Raw genomic sequence first — 14764 nt, 5'->3', positions numbered from 1 at the left:
AATATTTTGATGGAGACTCACTGTCTTCATTTCTAGTATGGGTCCTCTGGTTGAAGCTCTGCATTGTCTTTCTTGCATCAACCACAACCACAATTCATTGTCTGTGAGTTCTGGTTTTGCTTTTGTAAGTGGAGCAATAACCCAAAGACATGGGTAAAGCAGTCTGAGTGCTGATACCTTCTATGTTTTTATGATTCTTTAAAAATATTTTGTGTTTGTCTCACTCACACCTAATCTGATAGCATGTTTCTTAGTGACTTATCTTTATAAAATCTTTTTAGCATTCCAGGTGGTTTTCAAAGAAGCCACATTTTTGCATTCATATATCATTGACTTATATAACATCTCATGAAACTATGTCATTATGTAATTATAACGTTGAATTTAAGAGGCACTAACAGTGTTGGAAACAAACATAACTGACTCTTGGCAAGCATCCAACTCAACTGGTGGGAGTAGAACTGAGTGAGCAGACCAGAGAGCAGTCTCTGCCAGGGGCTTTCTCTCATCTTTGGGCTTCAACAGAAACGCTTTGCAGAGAAAGGGAAGCATGTGGATAGGTAATCTGGCAAGTTGGCTGAGTGGAAATGGGTTACGAGAGTTCTACTGTACTTTTAAGATCCTTATTAAATGCTTTATAGAACAATTTGAGTGCTACTTGCTATGATTTCAGTTAAGGTATGAAATATTTTGCAGAAATGCAAAATCTTTTACTTTGAGTTTCTGGAAAATTTTACGTTTTACATCATTGGCACTCTAACAGTACTCCTGCCCTAATCTTGGCAATTTCAATATCTGGATTGGATATTGGAAGGTGAACTTTCCACTACATTGACTTCTCACTTTCTTCATCTCCCCTCCTCCACCTCTCTTGTCCTCCACCCTTCAGATAGTTCTTCAGTCTCAAAGTCTATACCCCATCTTTGTGGTTGTTGATACCTGCAATCTCTCCATAAGCTCTGTTTCAAACAACTGCTTCCTGCCATCGCCACCCTGACTGTGAAGCTTCCTTCAGTAATCACAACTCTAAAAGTGCTTCCATCCAGTCTTTCACTTCCCCTCACTCCCCTCCTGTACACATTTCCCTTCCTCTCCAGCTTCAATTCCATGGTCATTCATTATTATTCCCTTGCGTGTGCTCTCAGCTTCCCTCATGTACCCTTTTTATAAGTTTTGTTTGGGAGAATCCTAACCTGTGTAAATCTAATTATCCCTCTACTCTATGGCTACACCCATGAGACAATGTGATTGTGGATAAACACAGAACTATGTGATTGGTCTCGCTTTAAATTTGTGATCACTCACCTGACTTTAGGTAGTGCATTTACTGTTCTATTCTCCTATCTGATTATTTCACACTTTCTCCTTTCTTATGGAATGCTCAGATCTCCTCCCTCATTCTCTCTTAGCTGACCTTGCTTCCTGTTCCACTTGGAAAGTATAAGCAACCAAAAGATACTTTCTTTATGCTCTTACTCAACACTGCTTGCCTCCCAGCATGAGTTTCAATATACTCTGCCTTCTCTCCGGTTTATCAATTAGTCCCCTCTCTTCTTCATCAGGTTTTCTTCTCTGCTGGATCATTCTCATCAGCAAATAAAAAAAGCCCTTCTCAATGCTATTAAAAAATCAAAAACTCCTTTTTAAACCTAATTTTTCTCTCTAGCTACTTTCCCATTTCTCCATTTCTCTATATAGCAAAACTTAATAAAGTCACCAGAACTTCACACTGCAGGATCCAATGGTGCTATTTCAGTCTTCATCCTACTTGACCTACCAGTATGTAATTTGGTCCGGTGGACCACTAATACGGTTTGGCTCTGTGTCTCCACACAAGTCTCACCTTGGATTATAATAATCCCCATGTGTTGTGGGAAGGACCCAGTGGGAGGTAATTGAATCATGGGGACAGGTTTTCCTATGCTGTTCTTGTGATAGTGAATAATTCCTACAAGATCTGATGGTTTTATAAAGGGAGTTCCCCTGCCCATGCCCTCTTGCCTGCCACCATGTAAGATGTCCCTTTGCTCTTCCTTCACCTTCTGCCATGATTGTGAAGCCTCCGCAGTCATGTGGAACTGTGAGTCCAGTAAACCTCTTTTCTTTATAAATTACCCAGTCTTGGGAATGCCTTTATTAGCAGCATGAGAGGGACTAATACAGTCACCTGTTCTGCACATGATACTATTCACTAAACTTCCAGGTGCCATTCCTTTTTGGACCTTCTCCAGTACCTTTGTCTGCTCCTGCTCAGTCTCTTTTGCTAGTTCTTTCTCATTTTCCTAACATCTTGACACTGAAGTGTCTCAAGATTTAGATTTCATCTATTCTTTATCTACATTCACTTCCTAGAAGATCTTAACTAGTCTCATGGCTTTAAATACCATCTAAACTCTTATGATACTTACATTTATTCATCCTATACCTCTTTCTTGGTATACGCAATTCCTATTCAATCTCCCCTTTAACATCTCAAGTTTAATATTTCCAAGACTAAAATCCTGTTTTCTCCCCCAAAACTTGGTCTTCCTGCAGAATTCCTTATTTTAGTAAATATAACTTTATCCTCTAAGTTGCTCAGTGTATCAGCTAGCTATTGAATCATAACAAACCACTCCAACCCTCAAAAACTTAAAACAACAATCATTAATTATTACTCACGTGTCTGAGGTTGATTTAAATTTGGCTGATCTGGGTTTGGCCAGGTACCTCTGCTTCAAGCTTCAGAGGCCAAGGCAGTTCTACTTCCCACTGCAGGTCTGTCGGTCACTTGAGCAGCTCTCTTTTACCTGTTTCTTATCTTCCTAGAACATGAAAGCTGGTTAGGGTATATTCTTTTCATGCTGATAGAACAACTGTAAGAGGGCCAGAAATAATGTGCAAGACCTTTTAAGTCCTAGGCTCAGAATGAGCAGGCAGTCACTTTTATACACATGTCATTCGCCAAAGTTAAATTTGTGTTTGAATCCATAGTTAAGAAATGGAAAACCAGATGCTGCTCACAATGAGGCCACAGGGAGGGCATGGATGCTGGGAAACATGAAGAATCATATGGCTGATTACACTCAGCCAGAATCCTTGGTGTCGTAGTAAATTCCTCTTTCTCACATTCCTCTCCACTCCCCCTACATCCATTCAGTAAATCATATGGACTTTACCTTCAAAATATATCCAACTCCTGATCACTTGTCACTACCTTCACTGCTTCCACTCAGGTCCCAGTCACCATCAGGTCTTATTTGGATAACCATAATAGTCTTCTATCCAGTTTCCCTGCTGCTATCTCTTTTTCTTGATCATATTTCTTAACAAGGTAACCAAAGTGGTCCTGTTAAAATGTCAGATCATGTCATTCTTTTTGAACTCTTCCAGAAGCTTTCTAACCTAGGAAAAAAGCCAAAATTCTTACTATGGCCTAAAAGAATGTACCCTGATCTTAATCCTATTCCCTTACCTCTATGATATCATTGTTACTTTCTTCTGTCTCGTGTTGCTGCAGGCTTATTGCACCTCTTGATGTTTTTTGAAAATGTCAACCATACCCTTGGGTCAGGCAGGATCTTTGAACTTGCTGTTCCTTCTACCTGAAATGCTTTTGCTGCAGGCAGCAACATGTCTTATTCTCTTACTTTCTTAGGTTTTTGCAAAAATTCTATCTTTTCAGTGAGGCCTTAATTATTCAATTTGCTTCTTTTCACTCATCCCAAATCTTGCCATCCCCAGCACTCCCCATTATCCTTTCCTACATTGTTTCTCTATAGTATTTATCACCATCTAACATACATATGTTTTACTTTTTTGTTCATTTTTATTTTTGTTTACTTGAGTATAAACTCTCTTCTTACACCTTTTTTCTGAGTTTTCCCCCCCATCTTGTTCACTACTGTATCTCCATTGTTTCAAAGAATGCTTGGCATGTGGTAGTCCCCTAATAAATATTTTTTGAATAAAAGAATGATTGAATGAATTTTACTGTTTTATCAGTATTTAGTTTATAATGGACAGAAAGATTATTCATTTGCTTATTTGTGAATAATTACCAGTAAATATCTTAGGGATGTTTAACTTTTGACATATTATTATTTATAGTTTTCTGCAGTCAGCTATGGATTTAGGAATTATTTTGCTAGAATATTTTTATCATTTACATGTTGATACATTATTGTTACAATGGTAGACAATATATTCATTGGAATTATTTCTTTTTACCTGAACTTCATTTTTATTTTTTCTTCTTCTTGTTTAATCCGTATTACTTACTCTGAACAGCACAGAATCTATGTCATTTATCCCTTTTGTAAAATGACTGTTTTTGGAATTTCAGCAAAAATTACCTCAGTTGTAGAAATAGATAAGTTTAATTCTCCTTTAGATTTTGAGATGAATAAGATTGAGAATAGGTCAGATTTTTTATCTGTTATTTTTTCAGCTTTAAACATTTATTTTCAAGCTAGTTTATTTTTCTAAGCCCCCCCAACTTTTTTCCTCCACTGAGGGCAAAGTAAATTTCTTTACCTTGCAGAAATGTGCCAGGAGCATCCTGCAAAATCATTGAGGAAGCTTATCCATTGTCATTAATTTTGAAAGATTCATGGAGCTCTGAAAATACATAAAAACTCTATGTTAGGAAGCTGGTTATTATTATTCACTTTTCTTTCCTTTCATATGCAAGGGGTAGGTGGGCATATTGCCTCAGTTTTAATAATAGTGAGACATGATCAGAGATCATGATATTGTCAAGCTCAAATGGGAGGGAGTGACTGCTCATCCAAGAAAATGGAGGCTGGTCTGCAGTCAGAATTATGTGTGCGTGGATGAAATGAATTGGCTTAGGTCTCCTAGTATATATCAATAAGTTTACTTTCCTTTGCATATTTTACAAAGTTCCTTTCATTTCTTTTACTTTATGAAAGGTGATTGAAGTAGAGGTTTAAAAGAACTAAATATATTGCTGCAATTCTCTACAACTATTATGCTTCCTTCCGTATGTCAGGCTGAAGACAATTATCAATAAAATGTACAGAATTATTATTTAGCACCGACACACCACTTCTCATGCACATTTGTAAACGCACAGGAGATGTGTTGGGTTAGGTTTTTCAAGTCTTTATAAATAGCTCTTTTGATTTTTGATTGTTTTCATTCAAATTTAAATGTTTTAAAATTCGTTTTTAATCTTCAATTTGTATAGGAAACAAAATCCTCATTATCCTGCTTCTTCATGTTCCACATCCTAAAGGAGGATTTTTCTCTTTTTTTGGGAGGGGGGAGCACTGCGCAATCTTGTGTTTCTTTTTTTCCTCCAAAATCATCAAATGAAAATTTATCTTTATATAAAAAATGGAACTTAATTGATGTCATTTTTAATGGCTGGCATATATTAAGAAAAATACTTTACATCTGGTATTTAATCTCATTCCTAAAATAAAAGCAATAGAGCAGTGGGTCTGTGAGAATGAATAGTGACTTTAGTATTTTCTTACTGAAACCTTTTCAGTTTGTCAATATGATCTTCTCACGTTTTCTTTGGGGCCCAGTGATCCTTTGTCCCCACGTCTCTTCCAGAAAATAAATAGGAGACTCCACCTTAAAGAAACAAATAGGAAGGAAAATGAATGGACATATCACCATGTACATACTTTGCAGATACTTCCAAAGTTAATTTCTCCCCAAGGAAGGGCAGTAAGCAGTCATTCACTTTGGAAGGTCAAAGTCTTATTTTTAGTCATTTAAAATGGGAATGTTAATAAGAACACAATTAGAGTAAACAGTCTACAGCCCATGTGAGAATCATCAAAGTTATGAACAAGAGGAGGCATTTAAGTGATAAACATAATTGCTGAAATCGGGTTGTAGAGATAAAAGGAGATTAGACTGAGAATATGCTGTGGGGGATTTTAATCAGATCTTTTCTTTTTTACAACATTCTACCTCCCACTCCCTTCCAGCCAAGTATTGGGCAAACTATGGTCATCCTCTTAGGCTAGAGGACAGGGCGTGTAAATCTTCATAGACAAGATAGTGAACATCCACTTTCCCTTTCCACTTCCTACCTATGACAACCTATTGACCCAGCCACTCCTGGTGGGTTACAATCCTTGCTGTAGCCACAACCACATGACTAGGAGGGAGAACCATTTTCCTCCACAGGAGGGTATATAGGGCGTGAAGTGCTGTTAAGACTTTCTCTACCTTAGGGGAAAGCTGAAAAAGGGGGTTGGTTGGACCTCAGCACACCTTTTTAAAATGTAAAAGCATTACGATAGGCACTATTGTAGAAAGAGGTTTTAAGTTTCTGCTTTTAGAGATTGTCACTGAAAACATTCAGTTAATCAACAGCTATTCACTGAGGCTTATTTTGTTTTCATGTTCAGAGTTTTCACATCTGCTGTCATATGACTATACCAGGACATTGAGGGCACAAGGAAGTTCTTTTTCTGCATCATTTAGACTTCACTTGTTTGAAGGCGAGAGGCCCCACCCAGTCTGTAGAGCCAGGAGACAGCTGGCTGGTAAAGAATGTGGCCTCTGTAGTCACATTGCCTGGCTTTGAGTCCCGGTTCTTTTACTTGCAAGCTGTGGGACTTTAGTAATTTGAATCTCTCTGTGCCTCAGTTTCCTCATCTGTAATATGGGGGAAATAATAATGCCTCCCTCATCGGGTTGAGGTAAAGTTCTTAGAACAGTGTCTGACACATTGTAGCTCATGAGCTGCGAGTGGAGGAGGCTGAGACTAAGAATGATTCTACTTTTTATTTAATGTGAGATGTGACTGAACCATGTAAAATTAAAGTGACTCATTAAAAAGTGCTACAGCAGCCGTGAATTTTATTCCACCCCAACACTTAGGTGTAAGATATTTCTTTTACTGGCATACCTCAATTTTTGCACTTCACTTTTTTACACTTCTCAGATATCGTGTTTTGCTTTTTTTTTTTTTTTTTTTTTTTAACAAATTGAAGCTTTGTGGCATCCTTGTGTTGAATAAGTCTATAGGCACTATTTTTCCAACAACGTGAGTTTGCTTTTTGTCTCTATGTCACATTTTAGTAATTCTTGCAGCATTTCAAGTGTTTGTATTGTTATTGTATCTGTTATAATGATTTGTGACCCACACTCTTTCATGTTACTATTGTATTTGTTTTAGGATGCCATGAACTGCACCCATATAAGTTGGTGAACTTAATCCATCAATGTTGTATATGTTCTGAGTGCTTTATCGACTGACCATATCCACATCTTCTTCTCTTCAGACCTCTGTGTTTCCTGAGATACAACAATATTGAAATCGGGCCAGTTAATGACTCTATAATGGCCTATATGTGTTCAAGTGAAAGGAAGAGCCACATATCTCTCACTTTAGATTAAAAGCTAGATATGATTAAACTTACTGAGGAAGGCGTGTCAAAAGCTGAGACAGGCTGAAAGCTAGTCTTCTTATGCCATCAGTTAAACAAGTTATGAATGTAAAGGAATAGTTCTTAAAGGAAATTGATAGTGCTACTGCAGTGAACATACAAATGAGAAGAGAGCGAAACAGTCTTATTGCTGGTATGGAGAAAGTTTTAGTGGTCTGAATGGAAGATCAAATCAGCCACAGCATACCCGCAGGTCTAAACTTAACCCAGAGCAAGGTCCTAACTTTGTTCAATCTTTTGAAGGGAGAGTGGGGTGAGGATGCTACACAAAAGTTGAAAACTAGGAGAGGTTGGTATATGATGTTTGAGAAGAGAAGTTGTAACATGAAAGTGGAAGATGAAGATTCAAGTGCTGATACAGAAGCTACAGCAAATTATCCAGAATATCTAATTAAGATCATTGATGACAGTGGCTATACTAAATAACAGATTTTCCATGTAGACAAAATGGCCTTCTATCAGAGGATGAAGCCATACAGGATTATTATAACAAGAGAGGGGAAGAAGGCAATGCCTAGCTTCAAAACTTCAAAGGACAGGCTGAATCTTTTTAGGGGATAATGCAGTCGGTGACTTTAAGTTGAAGCAAATGCTTATTGATTATTTAAAAAATTCTAGTACCTTTAAAAATTATGCTATATCTACTCTGCCTATGCTCTAGAAATAGAACTACAAAACCTGGATAAAAGTCCATCTGTTTATAGTACGATTTACTGAATATTTTAAGGCTATTATTGAGATCTACTGCTCAGAAAAAGAGACTCCTTTCAAAATACTACTGCTCATTGACAATGTACCTGGTTGCCCATGAGCTCTGAGGGAGGTGTACAAGGGAGTAATGTTTTCGGGCCTGCTAATGCAACATACATTCTGCAACCCACGGATCAAGAAGTAATTTTGACTTTTAGGTCTTATTATTTAAGACATACATTTCATAAGGCTATAATTGCCATATATTGTGATTTATCTGATAGATCTGGGCAAAGTAAACGGAAAAACTTCTGGAAAGGATTTAATATTCTAGATGTCATTAAGAACATTTGTGATTTATGGGAAGAGGTCAAAATATCAACATTAAGAGAAGTATGGAAGAAGTTGATTGCAGCCCTCATGGATGACTTTTTAGGGGTTCAAGACTCTGGTGGAGGAAATAACTGCAAATGTGGTGGAAACAGCAAGAGAATTAGAATTAGAAGTGGAGCCTGAAGATTGGATTGAATTGGTGCCATCTCATGATAAAACGTTAATAAATGAGGAGCTGCTTCTTATGGATGAGAAAGAAAATGGTTTCTTAAGACAGAATCTATTTCTGGTCACAGTGCTGTGAACATTGTTGGAAATAACAACAAAGGATTTAGAATATTTTATAAACTTAGTTGGCAAAGCAGCAGCAGGATTTGAAAGGATTGGCTTAAATTTTGAAAGAAGTTTTACTATGAATAAAATGCTATCAAACTGTAATGTATGCTACAGAGAAATCTTTCCTGAAAGAAAAAGTCAATCAGTGTGGCAAGTTTCATTGTTGTCTGAATCTAAGAAATTGCCACAGCCACCTGAATCTTCAGCAACCACCACAATGATCAGTCATCAGCTATCAATAGGTAGGCAAGACAATCCACCAGCGAAAAGATTACAGTGCGCTGAAGGCTCATGATTTTTTTAGCAACAAAGTATTTTTAATTAATGTGTGTACTTACTAGACTACAGTATAGTGTGAATATAACTTAAGTATGTACTGGAAAACCAAAAAACATTCATGCGACTTGTTTTATTGCAATATTTACTTTATTAGGTGATCTGGAAAAGAACCCACAGTATCTTCAAGGTATGTGTATACTTCTCTAAATTAATCTGACCCAAGCCTTCATCTCATTGTATTGACTAAAAGTTCAATTTCAATAATTATTGGAGTTTTTTTCCATTTCTGGATTGGGCAAAAGTGCTATTTAGGGTAGATGGGTGGAAGGCAGATCTTGATGTTTTTGGTTCAAATGGATTTCTGCCCAAACTCACATCAGCCCTTGAGGGGAAGAGGATCTTCTACTTTTGTTTCAAGCTTCAGCCTGTGTCTTCATGAGGCTGGGTGCCCAGGCACTTAGTGTCCAGTCTCCCTGCATACACAATGCAGTTGTTCCTTTCAGATGTCTGCCATCTCCTCCTTTTGTAGAACCTCCTTGTAGAACCCACAGATCTCAGTCCCCATTGTAGTCTTGGGAGAAGCTTTCCCTTGACATATTCACCTTCTTTTCTTTTCTTCTTACCCCAAAGACCTAGCATAACTCCCCAGATGAGTTTAGGATTTTAGGAAGAAAGAATACAGAAAAATGCATAATCTTTAGGTAAATTCTTTGGCCATACAACATGAACTCCTCTAAGAAGAAAACCTGAAGACCTGGTTACCATCTTGGAGCCAGGAAACAAAATGATAGGAAAAATAAGACACATATGAATCTATGACTATCTTCATTCAACATTGGTTTCAGAATGTAGAACACGGGAGTTTTCTCTGAAGTTTGTGTTGATACGTCTTTCACACTTTTAAGAGTCATCTTAAATCCAGTCATGTTAAATGGCAGTCTACACAGTTTTAGCAATTTCTGGCCTATCTTAGAATCCATATATGTTCTTTCATTGGCACATGCAGTATGGTTCTTCCCACAACAGACATCTCAAATGATGGAGATGCAATGCACATCAGCACAGATCCTGAGGGGCCCAAACACACAGAGATAATACTATGTTAATTATATTTGGTCTGGATTTTAGAATAGATTTTTTGATTCATAGACTTGAAATAAGCCAATAACCTTTACTTCTGTAAAAACACTATGGATTTTTAAAAGTACAGTGAAGTAGGCTTTGGTCGTTCATGACTTTGAAATCTCTGCCTGACCTTGAAGGAATTACTGAGAGTCTGCCAATTTTCTATTGCAGGCTTATTGGTCTCTTTCTCTTCTCTTTTATTTTCTATTTATTATTATTTATTTCTCTTTTTCTCCTATGCTCTTCCTTATTACTTATTCTTTCTGTTTCTCCTGCCTCTTTTCCCTAATTTTTTTTTTTTTAAATCATAGAATAGTCATTTTATAGCCCCATCAAGAACATTCAGGACTAAAATGACAATTTCTATGTTAAGGTATTTTCTTTTTTTTTAAACTGAAGAGCTTCTTCATTTTCCCTTTAAGAGAATATAGATATGTTAATACTTTTATCTATCTCTATATATATATAAATGGTGGTTTATGCAAATGGTGTTTGTTATTCTTTTTTTTTCCTACCTCAAGGAACTAAACTATAATTTAGGGAAGCAACATAATCTCAGCAGTAAATATCATTCCTAGAGTTCACATCAGAAAAAAATCAGGTCAATTTTCTCTACACTAGTTCTTATGTTTCTAAACTGATATTCCCTTGGATCTTTTTAAGACCAACTGGTAGTATTGAGGTCAGGACTTTAATTGTGAAAATCCAGAGATTTTTGTTTTCATTAAGAAGCTGTATAAAAAAGATGTCCCATCCTGTTTCCATTTCTGCAGCAGCATTTTCCTAAAAGTGGTTAGTGTCAGTTATCATTGCTCCATATCTTGCTCTCTCTCCTGCCCTCTCTCCTTCTCTTTCTCTCTCTTTGTGGGTATATGTGCAAAGATCAGACTCCAAAATCAAAAGAATAAAGTTCTCCAAGTAGTTCAAGTCAATTCAAAAACTGCAAAGAGGATAAAAATAGTTCCTAGCCTCTAGAACAATGTTCAGCAAACTATGTTTGGGCCAAATATGGCTCGCTGCATGTAAATATAGTTTTATTGGAACATAGCCATGTTTGTTTCCATATTGTCTATGGCTGCTTTTGTACTTCAATGACAGGGGTCAATAGTTGCTACAGAAATGGTATTGCCTGAGAAACCTAAAATATTTCCTCTCTGGCTCATTATAGAAACCATTTACTTACTCTTGCTATGGAAGCTTACATTTAGTGTGGGAGTGCCGTGGAGAGTAATGGGCAAGGAGACATAGATGCCTGTTTGCTCAACTTTACTATATGTTGTGCTGGGTGAGGAGGCAAAGTCATTTGTGTTTCCACTGTATCCTGTATATACTTCTTTTAAAGCACTTGCCATTAGGCAATTGCTGTTATTATTTCTAAATAACTGTCTCCCCTAGTACTTAACTGTGTTTCTTTTAAAAACGCTTATTGAGGGCCTCCTTTGTGCCAGGTATGGAAGATATGGTAATAAACAATAACAGCAAAATATTGACTCTCTTTCTTGGGATTTCCAGTCAAGCCCAAGTGTTGCAAGTCCAAATGTTTTCAGGGAACAGGTTGGTAACGTAAATGAGTGAAGCAGCCCAGGTATAGGTCACTTTCTTTGACTATTAAGTGTGTAGAAACAACTTTCACTTCCACAGAGTTTGTGCTATTTCTTGGTTTTATTGAAAAATGAGTTTCTCTTAGATTATCCTTCACTTTTCCAATTATGATAGAGACACCTTTGAGATATATTTCTCTTCTACGAGAAAATAACAATGTGTGATGGCTAAGGGGGGCTGACACTTGGCTTTCATGTCAGGAAAACGATAAGGAATGTTGGGGACTATTACACACTGGAGACCACTCATTTCTTCCAAGGGAACACCAGCTACTCAAGTCCAGAGTATTATTGTCATATAGGAATGGTAAATCCTTCTTCTTCCTCCCCTTCCTCCTCTTCCTCCAGCTTTTCATTTTCTGCTTGTCCTTTTTCTTCTCCATCTCCTTCTTCTTTTGAGGGGAGAGAGAGAAGCTGAAGAGCTAATCTGAATTTTAAGTGAACTTCTGATTTTTAAATGTTGACTGAATTTATAAAATACTGTGCAGGCCAAACTCAGTATATGTGCTGGTCAGATTTTGTTCACCGTCCATCACTTTGTGTTCCCTGTGTGAGAATGATGTAAGGTCCTTGGGAACAAATACCTTGGTGTAAAAATGACAATATTCTCAGTAATTCTTTAATTGTGTGTTATTAGTTATATTAGTCCGTTCTCATGCTGCTAATAAAGACATATCCGAGACTGGGTAATTTATAAAGGAAAGATGTTTAATGGACTCACAGTTCCACATGGCTGGGGAGGCCTCACAGTCACAGTGGAAGGTGAAGGAAGAGCGAAGTGATATCTTATGTGGCATCAGACAAGAGGGTATGTGCAGGGGAATTCCCTTTATAAAACCATCAGATCTCATGAGACTTATTCACCATCACAAGAACAGCACTGGTAAAACCCATACCCATGATTCAATTACCTCACACCGGTCTCTCCCACCACACGTGGGGATTACTATAACTCAAGGTGATACTTAGGTGGGGACACAGATCCAAACCATATCTTTTCACCCCTGGCCCCTCCCAAATCTCATGTCCTCACATTTTGAAGCCAATCATGCTTTCCCAATTATATTAGTAAATTTGCACACTGCTGATAAAGACATACCTGAGAGCAGGTAATTTATAAAGAAAAAGATTTAATGGACTCACACTTCCACATGGCTAGGGAGGCCTCACAATCATGGGAGAAGGCAAAAGACATGTCTTACATGGCAACAGACAAGAGGAAAAATGAGAGCTTGTGTAGGAAACTCCCCTTTGTAAAACCATCAGATTTCATGAGACTTATTCACTATCATGAGAACATCAGTGGAAAGACCCCCTGCTCCCATGATTCAATTACCTCCCACTGGGTCCCCCCCATGACACATGGGAAATGTGGGATCTACAATTCAAGATGAGATTTGGGTGGGGACACAGTCAAACCATATTATTCTGCCCCTTGTCCCTCCCAAATCTCATGTTCTTACATTTCAAAACTAATAATGCCTTCCCAATAGTCTCTCAAAGTCTTAACTCATTTCAGTATTAACTCAAAAGTCCACAGTCCAAAAAGTCTCATCTGAGACAAGGCAAGTCCCTTCCACCTTCGAGCCTGCAAAATCAAAAGCAGGTTAGTTACTATCTAGATACAGTGGGGGTCCAGGAATTGGGTAAATACACCTTTTCCAAGTGGGAGAAATTGACCAAAATGAAGGGACTACAGGCCCCATGCAAGTCTGAAATCTGGCAGGGCAGCCAAATCTTAAAGCTCCAAGATGAACTCCTTTGATTGCGTGACTCATGTCCAGGTCACACTGATGCAACAGGTGGGCTCTCATGGCCTTGGGCAGCTCTGCCGTTGTGGCTTTTCAGGGTACAGCTCCCCTCCTGGCTGCTTTCATAGGCTGGTATTGAGTGTTTGTGGCTTTTCCAGGTGCACTGTCTAAGCTGTTGGTGGATCTACCTTTCTGAGGTCTGGAGAATTGTGGCCCTCTTCTCACAGCTCCACCAGGCAATGCCCCAGTGAGTACTCTGTGTGTGGGCTCCAACCGCACTTTTCCCTTCTGCACTGGCCTAGCAGAGGTTCTCCCTGAAAGCCCCATCACTGCAGCAGACGTCTGCTTGGTCATCCAGGTGTTTCCATACAGTCTCTGAAATCTAGACAGAGGTTCCCAAACCTCAATTATTGACTTCTGTGCACCTGCAAGTTCAACATGCTGCCATGACTGCCAAGGCTTAGGCTTACACTTTCTGAAGCCATGGCCTGAGCTGTACCTTGGCCCCTTTTAGCCATGGCTGGAGCAGCTGGGATGCAGGGCACCAAGTCCCTGTGCTGCACAGAGCAGGGAGTCCCTGGGCCCGGCCCATGAAACCATTTTTTCCTCCTAGACCTCCAGGCCTGTGATGGGGGGAGCTGCAACAAAGGCCTCTGACATGCCCTGGAGACATTTTCTCCATTGTCTTGATGATTAACATTTGGCTCCTCATGACTTGTGCAAATTTCTGCAGCTCACTTGAATTTCTGTTCAGAAAATGGATTTTTCTTTTCTATAGCATTGTCAGGCTGCAAATTTTCCAGACTTTTATGCTCTGCTTTTCTTTTAAACATAAGCTCCAATTCCAAACCCATATCTTTGTGAATACGTAAAACTGAATGATTTTAACAGCACCCAAGTCACCTCTTGAACACTTTACTACTTAGAAATTTCTTTCACCAGATGCCCTAAATCATCTCTCTCAAGTTCAAAGTTCCACAAATCTCTAGGGCAGGAACAAAACGCCTCCAATCTCTTTGCTAAAACATAACACTAGTCACATTTGCTCCAGTTCCCAACAAATTCCTCATCTCCATCTGAGACCACCTCAACCTGGATCTCATTGTCCATATCACTATCAGCATTTTGGTCAAAACCATTCAATAAGTCTCTAGCAAGTTCCAAACTTCCCCACATTTTCCTGTCTTCTGAGCCTGCCAAACTGTTTCAACCTCTGCCTCTTACCCAGTTC

At 38.4% G+C, this 14764-nt stretch overlaps 1 long non-coding RNA gene across 1 annotated transcript in view; it reads right to left on the bottom strand.

The window, feature by feature from the left end:
* Positions 1 to 5489: 5489 nt before the first annotated feature.
* Positions 5490 to 14764, bottom strand: part of LOC139356543 (uncharacterized) — a 43601-nt gene continuing 34326 nt past the window's right edge. The window contains exon 3 of the long non-coding RNA XR_011608545.1: positions 5490 to 5586. This is a non-coding gene — a long non-coding RNA (uncharacterized lncRNA). The remainder of the gene's footprint in view (positions 5587 to 14764) is intronic.

This window comes from Macaca nemestrina, chromosome 10 (genome assembly GCF_043159975.1).
Source record: "Macaca nemestrina isolate mMacNem1 chromosome 10, mMacNem.hap1, whole genome shotgun sequence".
NCBI lineage: Eukaryota > Metazoa > Chordata > Mammalia > Primates > Cercopithecidae > Macaca > Macaca nemestrina.
Note: the sequence above shows the minus strand (reverse complement) of the source record. Positions and strands in the feature narration are given on the sequence as shown.